Below are 14,649 nucleotides of genomic sequence, written 5' to 3' on the forward strand. Positions count from 1 at the left end.
ACACACACACACACACACACACACACACACACACACTCCATAGGAAATAAGATGGGAAAAACTCCTGTCTGTTTGATTTGCATGTGAAATGTCCCCCATAGGCTCATGTATCTGAACATAGAATCCCCAGCTGGTAGTGCTGTTTAGAGTGGTTGTAACTTCCTGAACTTGTCCAACATGCAGCCTGTGGGCCACATGCAACCAAGGATAACTATGAATGCAGCCCAACACTAATGAGAAGCTTATATAACGATTATGAGGTGTGTGTGTGTGTGTGTGTGTGTGTGTGTGTGTGTGTGTGAGAGAGAGAGAGAGAGAGAGAGAGAGAGAGAGAGAGAGAAAGGGAGAGAGTGGGTCAGATCCCTTGAGGCTGGAGTTATAGGCATTTGTAAGCTGCCTGATGTGGGTGCTGAGATTTGAACTTTGGAAGTGCTCTTAATTGCTGAACCATCTCTCCAGCCTCATGAGACTTTTTTTTCTGTAAATCAGTTACAGACCCCCACTGTGAACTTTGTAGATGACAATGTTGTGTGGCAATGTCAAAGATAGGACATACCAGGCTGGAGAGATGGCTCAGCATTTAAAAACAGTTGCCGCTTTTGCAGAGGACCTTGGTTGAGTTCCCAGAACCCACATGGAAGCTCGCAACTGCCCGTAGTTCCAGTTCAGGAAATTCAATGACCTCCCTGGGCAGCAAGGATGCATGTGGTACACAGACATATAGCAGGCAAAACACCCACATAAAATAAAAATAAAAGATATTTTAAAAAAGGGTTGGACACACCTGCTTGGCAGTGCTCACTGGAGGAGTGGGTCACTTGTGGTAGCTTTGTGTGCTCTGCTCACAGCTCTCTCTTCCTGTCAATGCAATGTAGCAAGCAGTTTCCTCCTCTCACCATTGTTCCATCACCTTACCTCCCCTCCCCCATCATAATAAACTGTTTCTCCTCAAAACGTGAGCCAAATTGAACCCGGCCTCCCTCAGACTGCTTCTTGACAGGTACTTGGGTGCAGGAATGAGAAAAGTAACAAATGTGTTGACATGGGTTTCTAGATTTTCCCATGTTTCTTACAGTGTATTCCATGAGTTTAGAATTTCCTCGGTTGACTGCTTTTTTGAGTAATAGATGCAACCCAGAGCACTAATCTCCCAGGATCATCCCATCAATGCACACGGTACCCTGGAAGGAGTTTCTCTCTTTGCTGATGAAAAATCAGAGTTCTAGGAAGATGAGGTGCTATGTCCTGGATATTCTGCATCTCTACCTCATTTATCTGCTCAGCAGTGCAAAATACTTCATGTTTTAAGGGCAAAGCTCAGAGAACTTGTCCACAGTTATTCCCTTAGGAATTGAGCTGGATGGAATGAAAACAGCAACCATCGAGAGCCAAGCTCAGAAGTGCGTATGCACAACCCCCATGCTCCTTCAGAGAGAGCGATGCAGGCAGTCGGGAGAACCCCAGAAGCTTGCAGGCCAGAGAGCCTGGTAGATGAAGTGGAAAAATCAACAAACAAAGTAGAAGGCAAAGACTGACACCCAAGGTTGTCCTCTGACCTCTACACAAGTGCCAAAACATGCACACACATGCACATGCACACTCATGCACAAACAAACACACACACACACACACACACACACACACACACACACACACACACCAAAAGAAACAGAAAGAACAAAACCCAGAAAGATGACACCAACAGGCATCCTTTAGTGTACAATCCTGAGTATCAGGTCCAGGCATGAGCTTATGTCATCTTTTGAGTTGCCCTATGAAGAAGATACTGGAATTACCCCTGCTTCTCAGTTGAATAAATGGAGACTCTGAGAGACTGAGCAACTGGCCTTGGGGCCACACAGCTAGCAATTTACAGAGCTGAGAGACTGTACCCTTGATCTTCAAAATTCTGGTCAGCTCATTTCCTGAGCAGCAGGAGAGGTTCAAAAGCTGAGTTAGGTCATAAATACACGGGCATTTTTAAATTAAATTTCCATTTTGATCAATAGTTTGTTATGAGACTGTAAAAGTCAAATCGTTGCATGAAACCAATAATGAAAAGCAACAGCCCCACCTCTCCTTGGAGGAGATGACTTCAAGTCCTCTCATCGTTCCTCTGACATTTCCTTTCATATTTCTAAATGCCATCTTTTTCTGATTTCGCATACAATTTGTTGGCCTCCTCTTATGGAAGACTGCTAGTTCCACAGAAGCCACCACACAGAGACACACACTTCCCCTCCCTACGTAACCCACTGCAGATGCTAACTCAGAGTCCACTGCTACCTGATCACCTACACGTTACTGACAGCTAAACAAAGTCTCTTGGTTTCCTTTCCTAGTGACCAAAGCAACTTAAGGGAGGAAGGTTTGTCTTGACTCACAGTTCAAGGGTATCACCACCACAGTGAGGTGGTCACCCACAGTCAGGAAGCAAAGAAATGAATGCTTGGTGTTCAACTCCCTTTCTCCGGGTCTAAAGTCCAGGATCTCAGCCCAGGGAATGGTACCACCCACATTTAGGCCAGATTTTCCCACCTCAACTAGCCTAACCAAGAAAATCCCTTATAACATGCCCAGAAGTTAATGTAGATAACATTTCACAGGTGTGCACAGAGGCTTATGTCCTGGGCAATTACAGACCTTGTCAAGTCGATAACATAAATATTAACCATTGTATGAGGGGTTACAGGTGTAGTTGCTGAACTGTGCAGCTTTTTGTTTTCCCTGGTGTTGGTAATTGTCTCTGTTTTTTACTTACATTTTAAAGCCACACTACTAATTCTTCCCACAAACATGTACACAGTTTTAAAATCTCTAGTAATGCAATCAGATTCTTTTGGTAACCTATCACTTCTATTTTTTTTTCTTAACACCCTTTGTCCTCTTGCCCTGACCCAAACCAAACACCCTCCTAGATGTCTGCATGGTAGATATTCTGAAATTTCCCTCCACCATTATCCCAGGAAACCCCTTAACCTCTCTTCCACACTTCTTCTTTGGTGCTTGGATCCGAAGCCACCCTCCTGCTTGGTTTACTGTCTTCTTTTAGTTATAATATACATGCCAGTAGCTTCCTTGAAAACTGCATATGGGAAGTTCAGTTTTTGGATCCTTGATTGACAGTTTGGCTGGCTGTATAAATCTCGTTTGGAAATCATCTCCACTCCACATTCTGAAGGCAGTTCTTATTGGCATGTGGCATTCTGGGTTGATGAGAAGTAGCCCAGTGCCATCCCAAGTCTTGATCCTCTGTTGCATGACTTTTTTGGTTTCTCAAGGCTTCTGGGATCTTCTCTTTATCTCTCACAATCTAAAAAAAAAAAAGTGTCTTCAAAAGCTCAGAATGTATCCTCAGGAAAAGAGTTTAATAAGTTAGATTAGACTAGATGAATGTATCATTACACAAGTTGCCGTTTATATATTTTGTCTTGGAGTCAAGGTCATCATTATCACTATCGTTCTGGGTCTTGTATGATAAAGCTAGACCGAGATACTGTGTTGGAAAACAGAGAGCAACCTTTCACTGTTTGAGAGTTATTTGCTCATTTACCTAAAACCGCACAAGACTTAACTGGGGGAAAAGATTGAAAATGACAAAAGAATTTCATAAGACAACTCTGTACAAAACAAGTACTGCTTGGCCTTCAAAGACTTCAGAGGCAAACCAAAGCTATTCTGTAATGGATAAAATAGCCCATTTATAAAAACAACCTAGAGAAAAACTTTTTTAAAAAAAATGTAAAGTCAGTGTAAAGAAAGTCTTTTACTTTAAAATTTTCATTTGTGTGTATATATGCATGTGTATGTGCTTGTTCACGTGGGTGCCTGTGGGAGTGCACATGTGAGCATCACCCCTCAGGAACTGTCCACCTTGTTTTTTGAGGCAGAGTCTCTTACAAGGCTGGAACTTGCCAATTGAGCTGGGCTGGCTGGCTGCCCAGTCCCAGGGATCCCCCTGCCTCTGCTCCCCAGTTTGGGGATTGCAAGCACTCACCACACTGAGCTTGTTTTTCTAAATGAAAGCTAGGGGTTGAACTCAGGGCCACATGCTTGCAGGGGCAGCACTTTACCAGCTGAGCCATCTTCCCAGCCCCAGAAATAAATTCCTTGAAGATGTGCCAAAATCCATGGGAAGCAATCTTTTACATACTACTGAAGAGCACAAATGTGAGCTTATATACCCATGGGTAAAGTGACAACATTAGGAGAATGCCAGTTCTCCCTAAATGAAGCTCTACATCAACACAACCGCACTGAACAATAGCTACACGGCTCTCACTGAACTAGAAAGGGTGACATGGAAAAACACACATATCCAGGAAAAGTTTGAAAACAGCAATGCAGGGAGCAAGGAGAACCCTCTCCATTATTTACACAGATTTTAAACCTATTATAAAGCTGAAATAATTGGAACTATAGAGGAAGTATATGAATAGCCATATAATTTAGAAATTACTGGAAGTCATCCAATATATATAGGAAGTTACCATATGATCCAGTTGGCATTTGAAACAGGATTTCTCCACATTTAGTATTGGGACAATTGGCTGCCCATCTGTAAAAGAAATTAATTTAGAACCTCACTTCACATGTTATACCAAAATAAATCGACATGAATCAAAGGTTTAAAGGAAACCATGAAGCCCTTAAAGCATCAGGAGAAAGCAGAGGCAGTGGCAGCCAGCCCTGCATCTAATGGCCTTTATTCCCACTTCAGGCTCAGCAGCAAGCACTCACCATATCCTGTGGACCATAGATGAAGTGCTGGATGGGTGGAGGGTTGGTTGGTTGGGTCAAGTAGTGGGTCCCATCACAAGGCTGCCATAATCAGCAGGGCTTAGACCACATTCGTCACATGTAACTTCTCTGGCTTCTGCCAGTGTTAAGAAGTTTTTGGTTTTGATCCAATATTTTGAAACTGAGAACTTTCACATAAAAAAATCTGGAATTCAGGCCTTCTCTGAAATGTCTAAAAAAATTTGGTGACTCTGGGTCCCTATTCCTTCAGGGAACAACCAACAGAGGCATTGCCCCTTGGAGCCCTGAGGACTGGCTCACCACCAGGCAGTCCTCTTGGATCCCCAGGTCCTCAGACAGGTGAAGGGGAGTGGTGGCCATGAGTCCAGAGTCATGGGGGTGGGGTGGGGGGTGAAGCTGCAGCTTCAGGCCATGGGAAGAGGACAGATTTGTGTTACCCAGGTAAGGAGTTGCGGCAGAGGGTGTAGAAGGGAGTGGCTTGGCCTTGAGGGAATTTTGGGCTTGGGGACAGATGGCAGCATGCAAGTGTCAGGGTGGGCAAAGGAACTGCTGGCAAGGGGGCTAAGAAAGCTCTTCACTCATGCGTTCATGCATATGGGAGTCGCTTGCCTGTGACCAAGGAAGCTTGAGCAGGCAGGCCTGCGCCGGCTGAAAATCCAGATGCCTCCTCTGGAGCCATGGCCTCCATCCTCCCACCCCTCTGGCCCAACTCTGTGTGGGTCTTGCATACCAACCCCCAGAGGCCTTGAGGCAGCTAAGAACCAGCCAGCAACTTTTCTGCCTTGGTCTTTGTTTCTGACTCTACTGACCACCCTCCTAGCACGCTTTGCTTCCAGTTTCCTCCCAAGTATGCTCCTCTGAGAGAGTTGGTTTTGTTGTTGTTTTGAGATAGTCTTGCTGTGTGACCCTGACTGACCTGGAACTAGAGAAACAGGGTTAAAAGAATTCACAGGGACCACCTGCTTCTACCTCCTGAGTACTGGGCTTAAAGGCATGTGCTACCACGCTAGTGTAAGAGGTTTGAAATGTGCCTGTACAAAGCCAGTTTCCTATGGTATTTGTGGTGGCTTGAATGAGAACCACCCTCATGGGCTCGTATGTTATAGAACTGTTTGGGAAGGATTAGGAGGTGTGGCCTTGTTGGGGGAGGTGTGTCACTGGGGGTGGGCTTTGAGGTTGGGGTGCCATTTCCAATAATCTCTCTCTGCCGTGTGCTTGTAGAACAAGATAGCTCTCAGCTATTGCCTCAGAGCCATACAACCCTGCCCCTGTCATGCCCCTAGCCATGATGGTCATAGGCCCTAACCTGGAACTGTAAGTCTCAGTAAATAATTCTGTAAGTTGCAGGGGTCATGATGTCTCTTCACAGCAATAGGAAAGTGACTAATACAGAACCCCAAGGTCCTCTGCAGGTCACAGAATGTGCAAAAGGGGACTCTTTGAAGATGCTGGGGTGGAGGAGCTGAAGAGTCCAAACTAGATCTGGTCCTTTAAGATGCTGCTCAGGGACTGAGAAGATGGCTCAGTGGGTAAGAGCACTTGCTATGAAAGCATGGGGCATCCAAGTTCAAGTTTCAGCAGCAACAGAAAAAGCCCAGTGTGGAGGCAGGTACACCTGTAATCCCCATGCTAGGGGTGGGCGAGGTGGAGACCAGAGGATTGCTAGATCTTGCTGGCTGCCAGCCTAGCTCCAGGCCCAGTGAGAGACTGTCTCAGGGAAATAGAGTGATAGCGCAGGAGGCTAGATATCCGCCTCTGGCTTCCAAGCACAAGAATGGATATGCATGCCTTGTACAGGTATGCACGTAAGACACACAGGCATGTGCACACGCACACACACACACACACACACACACACACACACACACACACACACAACGGTAGCCCCTGTGTGGAAAATGACATAAGGACAACCAGCAGGAGAGTTGGGGACATCTGTAGGGGAACAAATGGAAGGCTGTGCCCATGACACTGGATCATTGAACCCCATAGAACTTGTAAAAATGTGGCTGGTGGGTGGAGGACAAGACCCTCTGTGTCAAGGGGACTACTGAGAGTTTCCTTGGTGTGTAGTCAGGGGTGGAAGTGTGCATGTGTGTGAATGTTGCAAGGTGAGCTCAAGGAGGTGCTCACAACAGGCTGGGGTAGAATGAAGGGCCTGTGCTGTGCTGGTGAGGACAATGGGAATGTTCTGCAGATCATGGCTTTGCAGCTTGTGTCACCAGCATTTCTATCTCCACACCCAGCCGTGGCGGTAAGGAAGGCCAACTGCCCAGGCAGCAGTGGCCAAAGAGACTCGGCAAAGCCTCTACCTGGGAAGGACAGACTGCACAGGTTGGCCTCATTGGAAACAGATGATCAAAAGGGCAACCTGGGAATGTAGGTCAGTGGTTAGAGTACTTGCCCAACACTGCATAAGCCAGGTATGGTGGTACACCCCCAGAATCCCAGCTCTTGGGAGGGGGACAGCAGAAGCAATGGAATCTGAAGTTCAGGATTATCCTCAGCTACAGAGCAAGTTCAAGGCCCGGACATGAGGCTCTGTCTTAAAAATAAAAGAAGTCAGTTTGAGGGCTGGGGGTGTGTAGCATGCTTGCCTAGCACACACAAAGCCCTGGATTCTAGATTCTTCTAGAAGCTGCATAAACCTGGTGTGGTGTATAGTGGAAAATTACCAATACGGAGTCAGGTAGAAATATAAGGGTATTTAATAGGGAAAGCCTTACTTGCAGAGCCACCTAGCTAGCCGTCGTGGCAGCAGCCTGTATGCAAGTCAAAAAGAGAAACCGAAAGCGCAAACGCAGTCACACTACATCACTCTGACCACGCCCTCACACTACATCACTCTGACCACGCCCTCACAAGCGTGGTCAGGCACACCTGTAGCCAGCCCCTAAGTAGGCGTGGCTACAGCTTCCCCTACAGTGGTGCCCTGAACCTATAATTCCAGTACTGGGAAAGTGAAAGACGAAGGATAAGTGCAATACAGTTGGAGGCCATCCTGGGCTACATGGAAGTCAATCTTTTAAAAAAAGAGGTTGAGGATAGAAAGACAGATTGTCAGCCCAGTCTACCTGCCCACGTTGGCAGGCCTGCCTTGGGCCTGTCCCAAAGTGTGCTGTTGTGATGCCAGGGTGCAGGCATCTTAGACGACCCTATGGCCCTGAGGGGGTGTCCGCCTCTTGGCCGATACCAGCCTCCCACATCCTCCCAGCACTAGAAGGCTTAATTGATCCCAGAGAGGGTGACATTTAGAACAATTAATATGCAAAACAAAGTAAATCACCTCATTGGAGAACCCCATACAGGGGCCAGGAGTTGAGGTATTTTCTATGCTATGAGGTCATGGCCCCCGCCGCGTGTTTTTTCTGGGGAAATGAAAATCAGATAGGCACAAAGCCACCCTTGTGGCCCCACTAAGCCCAGAGCCACCTCCCAGGTTGAGGGCAGGTCTTGTGACCGGAAGCCAGGCTGAACTGCCTTGGGTCCTTGGGGCCCTGCAGCCTTGGAAGACTGTGCAACATGAGGACTGGCAACAAGACCTCTGCCCTGGTCTGTGGCTGGGAGTAATAGTTCTAGGATCACTTAAATCAGATAATCAGGAGACAATGTCACTCCTCAGTGAAGTTAGCATTCACTCCTGCTTAAAATCTCCCAGGCAGCCCTGACAGCTACCATTTATAGCCGGAAAAACTAAGGTGGGGAGCTAAGAGGACAGCAATCCTAGCCTCGGCTGCCCTGAGGCTATGAAAGCCTTGGCTTTGCTGGTTAGTGAGCAGATGTTTGTAGTCTTAGCTGCAATTCTAGTGCTCAGCCTTGTGTGTGACTCTGTGTGTGTGTGTGTGTGTGTGTGTGTGTGTGTGCATGTTTGCCTGTTCCTGTGTGAGTGGGTGCATGCATGTGTGATGAATGTGGAGATCAGAGGTCACCCAGGGCATCTTCTTCAGGAGCCTTCCACCTTCCTTTTTTTTTTTTTTTTTTTTTTTTTTTTTTTTTTTTTTTTTTTTTTTTTTAGGACCTGGGCCCCACCCAGTTCAGCTAGGCTAGCTACTCAGGGAGTCCCAGGGATCTCTCTCCACTAAGCCATTATGCCCAGCCTTTTTTTTGTCTTCTCTTTTCTTTTCTAAGGGGTTCTGGGAATTGAGCACAAGCATCTCACAAAGCCAATCACCTCCCTGTTCCCACACACAGTTTTCTGAACACACATTTGGCTATCTCTTTTTTGCTTTTCTACTCATCCTTCTACTTGTCACATGGGTATGATGGCTCTTGTCACCATCTTGCTCTGTGAGGATCCAAGATGTAGAGGGGCAGTTGGAAGGAGCATCAGTGAGTCTCTTAGGTCTTTGGATATCAGAGTCCCTCGAGTGGTGCTGGGATTTTCCAGAATCAAGCAATGCTTTGCTGCCACAGCTGCTCCTTTGATGTTGCCTACCCTGCCTGGTGTTGTGTGCGTGAAGGTGCATCCCTTCTGAGATGTCCTCTCCACTTACCCTACGCCTGCTCGTTAATGGGCTAACTTCAGGGGCAAGCTCTCTTCTCCTCTCCACCACGACTGCTGCCTGAATCCAATGCCTAGCACAGTTTGGTATCCAGCTGACGCCCAGGACTTGGTGGCCAATGCAACAAATAAGTATGTACAAGAAAAACTCAAGGGGCTGGAGATGTAGCTCTACTGGGTAGAGCACTTCCCTAGCATGCCCTGGATTCTAATCCCCAAAGCCATTTAAGCCAGGAATAGTGGTATAGGTTACCCGGAAGGCAGAGACAGGAGGATAAGAAGTTCAAGGTCATGCTCAGCTCCTCAGCTACAGAGACACTCTCAAGAAAAAAAGGAAGAGAAAAAGAGATGAAGGGAAGGTGTCTTAATTGCTTTTCTATTGCTGTGTAAAGACACCAAGATCAGTGCAAATGGAGAAGAAAGAGTTTATTTGGGACTGGCAGCTCCACAGGGTTAGAGTCTATGGCCGTCATGAGGGAGAATGTGGCAGAAGGCAGGCAGACATGGTACTGGAGCAGTAACTGAGATCTTACATCCTGATTCATAGGTACAGGGAGGGAGGGAGGAGGAGGGAAGGAGGGAGGGAGGAGGGAGGGAGGGAGGGAGGGAGGGAGGGAGGGAGGGAGGGAGGGAGAATACTAACTGGAAACGGCATGGACTCCTTTATCAAGGCCCAAACTTCCTAATCAACAAACAGTTCCACTGACTGGGAATCAAGCATTCAAATACATGAGCCTATGAGGCCATTCTCATTCAAACTGCCACAGAAGGGAAGAGAAGGGACTAAGAAATGAGGGCATGATGTATGGAATAAAGTCTTGTCTGACACAGACACAGCTTCTTCTTGTGCTGTGTGTTCAGAGCTTCCTCCTCTGCACTCTGCCTATGCAGTGTGGCATGGACTCCTCAGATGATGAGCATCCCAGAGCCCTATGTTCTCCAGTCTTGAGCCCACTCTGAGATTTTGTATGCCACTTTCCTGGCTGTCTGTGTCCTGCCCTCTCCTGTGTCTTGCACTGGGCCGGTGGTGTCCCTTGCAGAACCACAATACCTTGAGCTTGGGGAGCTGAAGGGTCTGAGCAGCTAAATGCTGGGAGAGACAGGCAGCTTTAGCCAGAGCCCAGTGGGTGGCATGAAGTTGGGTACCTGGCCACTGTGTTAATCTGCCCTTGGTGTCACTAATACCAGTTGAGAGCAGACAGCAGGATCAAATTGGCCAGCCCTCAGGCCATGGTGAGTCTGCATGCTCTTTGACTCTGTGGATATGGGCTGGTTTTAGAAGGTTACTAGTGGAGGACAAGGAGATGGCTCAGTGCAGCATGAAGTCCTGAGTTCAAACCCCAGAACCCTCATAAAATAGTGGGGTGTGGTGGGACACACTTTAATCCAGGCACTGGGGAGATGTAGCCAGGAAGATCCTAGTGGCTCCCTAGCTGACTAGTCTAGCCTAATCAGCAAGCTCCAGTTCAGTGAGTAACACTGTCATAGAAGACAAGGTGGCTGGTATCCTGAGGACAACACCTGACATCAGCCTCTGGCCTCCTCACTACACACACACACACACACACACACACACACACACACACACACACGCACCCTTACATACACATACACACCTACACACACTCCTACACACAGACAGACATATACACACACCTACATACACACACATACCTACATACACACACTCACCCCTACACACACACACCCCTACATATACACACACACACACCTACACACACACCTACACAGAGACATATACACACTCCTACATACACACACACCCCTACATACACATACAAACCTATACACGCCTACATATACACCTACAGACAGACATATACACACACATACCTACATACACACACATACACACACACCCCTACATACCCCTACACACACACACACACACAAATGAAATTCACAGCAAATGTATTTCTCTTCAGTGACTGAAGACAGGTAGCTCTCAGGAGCCAGGTGTCGCCAGTTAACACAATGACATCAGCCCTACCTTCCCAGAGAGCCAGTCTGGGCTCTGCCAATGCCCTTCAAGGTCCACACAAAGCAGGCAAAGCCCCCTTTCCCCTCACTAGGTCCTACCTCCCCAACCTGCCGTTGGGGTTGAGCAGAACACCCCATGCAGAGTGACAGGCATGAGGTCAAGTCTACAAAGCTTTGAGTCCACTCTCTGCTCCCCTTGCCTCCACTGTGCACTCCTAACCTCTCCTGAGCCCCAGAGACTCCCAAGCAAACCTGGCTGAAGCTGGTGAGATGGTTCAGCAGGGAACGGTGCTTGTTAGTAAGCCTGATGACCTGACTTGGAGCCCTGGAAACCACATGGGGGAAAGAAAACTGACTCCCAAAAGTCATCCTCTGACCTCCACTGACACACCAAGGCTCCTGAGTGCCCACATACATGCATAAATAATAAATGTAAAAAAATTAAAGTAGATGGGCTGAAACCACAGCTGCCATCGGCCACCAAACCCTTCTGTGAAGAGAGTTTTCTTTGCCTGCCTCAGGTGTATGCCCTACCTGACCTGATCCTGCCTGTCTGCCCACTCAGCTCCAGTCATGCCAGCTTTTCCCTTATCCGGCTATCACTTTGATTTTCATCTAAGACCCCAGGACACACATTGTTCCTCCGCCTCCTAGCTCTTCCCACTAGCTCCAGTTCTGTACTACAACACCCTGCTGCCTCCTGGGAGTATGGTGTCTCTTGCTGAATGTCTCCCATCCATTCACCTGGGCCTGCCTGTTGCCCCAGTGTTTAGTTTCTTCTTCCAATATTCAGTTTGGCTGATGTCATCCAAAGAGACCACATCACCCAGACTCCTAGAAGCTGGGTGTACTGTGGCCATGTGACAAAGTTAAACTTCAGATTGTGCCCTTTCTCCACTAGCTGCTCCTGTTTAGTAGAGTCAGATGTGTGAAGTGAGAGTCCCTAGGGGCCAGGCAAACTCCAGAAGCTCAGGCAGCATGGTAGAGAGCCCCAATCAGCATGCTGGCTACAGCTGTGACAACAGACAGCCAAGGGGCTGGGGACATAGTGCAGTTGGCAGAGTGCTTGCCTAGCATGCACAATGTCCTGGATTCCATCCCAACCTAGTACCAGGTGTGATGGTGTGACTGTGAGCAGAGCACTCAGGAGGTAGAGGTGGAAAGAGGATCAGGTCATCCTCAACTCCATAGGGAGTTCAAGGCCAGCCTGGGCTGCATGGGATTCTGACTCAAAAGGTGACTGGGGAGTACTGGGATGACTCAGCAGGGAAAGGAGTTTGCCGTGCAAGCCTGGTGACCTGAGCTCAATCCCTGGAACTCATATAAAAATGGAAGGACAGAATTGGTTCCACAAAGTTGTCCTAGACTTTCCACACATGCTCACACACACATCACACATCACACACACACACACACACACACACACACACACACACACACACCATACACATACATACCACATAATAATAGTGATAATTAATAAAATTTTGAGAGGGCCCAGCCTTGGTCTTGTTTCAGCCTCCCTCATTCAGAAGGCAGCTCAGCATATGGTTTAGTTTATGGCTATGGATGTACTATCAGATGTAAAGCCTGGGTGCTCACAGGAGACCCAGCCCAGCTGGCTCTCTCTGTATCACCATTACTCAAACGTAACAAGCATAGTGATGATGACGATGATACTTGAGGATCTGTTGACTGCGAGAGGAGGCAAACTATCAGCTTTAAGCACATCTTGGATTCAAAGGGCATTTATGGGGTGACAGGTACCCTATAAATATGATTTGTTTGGAGGCTGTTCAGGCCCCTGTGGGAGAGCTCTGTGCCCCAGTTAGCTAGGAGTCAGGTCGGCCTGCTCTTCACCCTGACCCAGCAGCCAGACTCCTAGAGGTTTTTCCTCACAACCTATCCATCGCAGAAAACAGGATGTGAGCTCTGTGGGCTCCAAGAACCAGGAGCCTTGTGCGTGCCCACGGGGGCACGCTGCACAAAATGATGACACCAGGTTCTACCCAAGCTTGTTAAAGAGGAGTTCCTTGTCTTCCTTTGTTTTGAAAGTTAGATCCAGGGACTTTGAACACTGGCAATAAATGAAGACAAATAGAATTTTAGCAAGACAGTCAGAATGAGTAGTTTCCAGTGTGGGGGAGGTTGATGGTGTTTGACTCTAGAGGGTCTCTGAAAGACCTGCTATTGAGAACTTGGTTCCCAGTATCAAGTTTTGGAAGGTGGTAGGCCTGCGTGTGTGCAGATGCAAGTGTGTACACGTAGCCGTGTGAGCAGACATGTGTGGAAGACAACCTCTGCTGTTGTTTTTGTAGATGCCAATCACTATGCCTGGAATTCATCAGCTTGCTAAGCTGCTGGCCTGTGAGCCCCTGCCTACCTGGGCTGGGGCACTATACTTGGCTTTTTTAAAAACATGGATTCTCGAAATCAAACTCCTGTTCTTGTGCTTGCAAGCTAAGCACTTTAGCCAACCAACCTACAAAACTTTAAGAAGTGAGATTGGAGCTGGAGAGATGGCTTTGTGGTTATGAGTTCTGGTTCTGCGAGAATGGGGACCTGAGTTCAAATTCCTAGCACACATATTAAAAAAAAACAACAACAACAAAAACAAAACAACAACAAAAAAAAAACCCTGAGCACTAGGGATAGAGAAATGGCAGCAGTTAAGGGTATTGGTGCTCAGTTCCCAGCACCTACATCAGGCAGCTCACAAAGACCTGCAACTCTTACCCCAGGAATCTGACGCCCTCTTCCAGCCTCTGTGGGCACATGCATTCACATGGTACACATACAGACAAGAGCACATGCGTGCACTCGAGCGAGCGCGCGCGCGCACACACACACACACACACACACACACACACACACACACAGGTGGAGCCAAGTGGGAGGAAGTTAGGCTGTTGAAGGTGAGCGCTTGAAGTGGATGCTGTCCCTTTCCTCCCAACACTCTTCTCCACTATGACCGGGAAAGGAGTCCTCTACCACACCTCCCCACCCTGATGTCCCAGTCACCACAAATTCAAAGCAACAGAGCCAAGCAACCAAGGACAGGAACTTCTGAAACTGTGACCAGGTGACTATGGATCCTGGAAAATTGATAATACTAACCAGCGCATGAGTCCTTGGAATGGAGCTGGGCTCACCGGTGCTCACTCTGGAACAGTTTAAGGGAAATGACTGTCCTGCTCTGAGTCCCATTTCAAGTCCACATCCCATTTCAAGTGCCTCAGCTTCTCTTGACCCAGCCTCTCTGAGCCACCGCCTTTCAGCCACAGGGAAAGGTCACCACACCTATCTCTGAGGCATCATGCAAGAATTGCGATGCCGGTGGCAAAGGACCTGGATTAGAGAATTTGACCAAGCATGGCAATGGGAAG

General features: G+C 47.8%; 1 long non-coding RNA gene across 1 annotated transcript; it reads right to left on the minus strand.

The window, feature by feature from the left end:
• Window positions 1-1,683: 1,683 nt before the first annotated feature.
• Window positions 1,684-14,647, minus strand: LOC103159982. The gene is made up of 3 exons (XR_003485758.2): window positions 14,381-14,647; window positions 4,491-4,558; window positions 1,684-3,313 (listed from the first exon to the last, which is right to left on the minus strand). It is a non-coding gene; the product is annotated as an uncharacterized LOC103159982 (long non-coding RNA).
• Window positions 14,648-14,649: the final 2 nt, after the last annotated feature.

The sequence above is a fragment of the Cricetulus griseus genome, chromosome 5 (genome assembly GCF_003668045.3).
Source record: "Cricetulus griseus strain 17A/GY chromosome 5, alternate assembly CriGri-PICRH-1.0, whole genome shotgun sequence".
Lineage (NCBI taxonomy): Eukaryota > Metazoa > Chordata > Mammalia > Rodentia > Cricetidae > Cricetulus > Cricetulus griseus.